Raw genomic sequence first — 2500 nt, forward strand, 5'->3', positions numbered from 1 at the left:
ACTGTATGCAAGCTTTGGAAAGTCATAACCATCAGAGAATGGACGTCTCAGGAAGAGCTTTAGTTAGAAGCATCTTCACATGAATACCAGCTGCATGAATGCACTGCTTACACAAACCAACACACACTCACACACACTAATAAAGACAGAGAGAGAGAGAGAATGTGTGTGTGTGTGTGTGTGTGTGTGTGTGTGTTTAAAATGTGCAACTCAGGGAAACTGGAGGAACCAAGGCCCAATACATCACAGAGAGTTTCTGTAGAGGAGAACCTGACTCTTCCCATAATTCATCAGGAGTCCTGGAGAGGAGAGGGAAAGAGAGAGAGAGAGAAAGGAAAGAGAAGGAGAGAGGGATGGAGAGAGACAGAGAGAGGAGAATGGGAAAGAGAGAGAGAGAGAAAAGAGAGAGGAGAGAGGAAAGAGGAGAGAGAGGAGAGGGATAGAGAGAGGGAAGGAGAGAGGGATGGAGAGAAGTCAGGAGAGGAGTAGAGAGAGGGGTAATGGACAAGCAGATGCTGTGAGAGAAAGGGGGAGGAGAAGACACACACACACACACACACACACACACACACACACACACATTTGAATGCTTTTATTTGGATCCAAAAGGCAAGCAAGGAAAACAAGATCCAAATACTCTGGGAAGAGACACTGACAAGATGACAGGTCTACATGGCTACTGGATTATACCATGTTACTGGATTGTACCTAGTTGGCCTAGTAGACATTGCAGTCTTGCATATTAGGATGTCACCTGAGATAGAGGGGTTGTCAGGACAGAATGAGACACTGAGTGGTCAGCAAAATTGGAGTAATGCTAATTTTCCTTGCAGTCTAAGGCCCGTCCAGTGCGGTCCATGTTGGGTCTGTTTGAGGTGAAGATTTGAAGATCTTGCATGTTTAATCTAAAGCTGGTGGGGTGCATTGTCTGTGTGGAGATCGCCAGGGTGGAAACCAGCGGGTCTGTGATTATATTGTGACTACTGCTCCGTTGGGTCCCAGCCAGGACAGCTGAAGTCCCGTGCGGTGGCAGAGGTGATTTAAATCCAGCCAGTCAGAGCACACTCCGAATCCGGCTGCTCTGATGTCCAACTCTCCATTCTGCTTTAGTTTGAACCCAAGAAGCTGGAACTCGTTTGTGGAAGCAGCAGGGATTTTGCGACGCTGTAGATGTTAAACAGTGATTTGCGTGATAGCTCAATAGTTAGATAGTTGTGTCGTCACTGTTGAGCACGTTGAGAAGATGCCCTGTTCTGAAAGCGCTGTGAAGCCATTCGATGTTCGGGACGCCGGGACCCCCGTCTGGAAGATAATGTCCCGAGTTGTGCGGCTGTTGAGACAAAGCCATTTCCACACCAGCTGTTGGATTTTAGCTGCTGCGATCAGCCTGATGGCCTCAATTTTCATCCTTATGGGGAGGGGGGTAGAATCAATCAGTCCAAGTCTTTGGGTGTACTCGTGACACAGCTCTGTGATCTGTTCCTCCCAATTGCCGCTGACATTACATTGATGGCCCAGATAATGATATGTGTTGTGACGCTCATACAGTCGGATAGGTTTCTGCGTTAATGAGAAGGCAGGGGGTTTGTCAGACTGATTTATACCATCTATTTCTTTCGCTGCGTCTTTCATAGAATGCAGCACATTCTGTATGTTTGATGTCCAAACCTGACCACCTCATGAGCTCATCTGTGCAGAGGAGCATGTTGGACATGACACTCTCATCTCGTCCGCATAGCCTTGCACTGGGTTTGGGGATCGTACACCTGCTGGCGCACACTGGCACATCCAATTCAGCCAGGATTTGAGAATGTGGTCAGTGATTTAAGGTGGTGTTAGATGACAACGATGCAAACAGTGATATTTTTCTGCATTTGACCCGGTCATTTAGACGTAAATGGAGGTTTTACATTCAGAGTAGCAGTTGCATTTATGTTGGCGCAAACTCTTTTCATCTGTTTGCAATTGCAAATACAGTTTAAAAGACAAATAGGAAGTGGTCTGTTGCTATTTTCGGGATTCTGATTGGCTAACATGGGCTTGAGCTTGTCGTTACACTGCCACCTACATGTGTGGCATGCTCTTGATGGCATATAAAAACAAAAACTTTTCTGAAAACTGACAGGTGTGCATGATGCTATTTTTGAAAACGGACAGGGTGAAATGTCCGTTTATGAAAATAGCCGGCCACGTGTAAATGTAGCCTAAGTTTCCGTGAGATCCCCAGCTGGTGCATATTGCGTCACCTGAAGCTTTGATAGTCTTTTAAGGAAGGCCTGTGATAGATTACAATAATCAACCCTGCTGGAGATGCATGAAAATGCATGAAGGAGATTTTCTAAATTATGTTTTGACATAGATGCCAATGTGTTTGAGGTGGTAAAAAGCTGATTTAGTTATTGCTTTCAAGTGGCTATTGAAATTGTGATCACTGTCAATTAAGACACCAATAATTTGAATCCTTTGCTCTAAGCCCTTTTGTGCCAGTCTCTCTCCTTTT

At 45.4% G+C, this 2500-nt stretch overlaps 1 protein-coding gene across 3 annotated transcripts in view; it reads left to right on the top strand.

Moving 5' to 3' along the window:
• kazna (kazrin, periplakin interacting protein a) overlaps positions 1-2500 on the top strand; it is a 117524-nt gene that overhangs the window by 50239 nt on the left and 64785 nt on the right. The gene's annotated exons all lie outside the window — the stretch shown is intronic.

The sequence above is a fragment of the Alosa pseudoharengus genome, unplaced genomic scaffold (assembly GCF_046254945.1).
Source record: "Alosa pseudoharengus isolate Yale_2024_CS ecotype anadromous, Long Island Sound unplaced genomic scaffold, YU_APseudo_1.1 YU_APseudo_1.1_scf_9, whole genome shotgun sequence".
NCBI lineage: Eukaryota > Metazoa > Chordata > Actinopteri > Clupeiformes > Clupeidae > Alosa > Alosa pseudoharengus.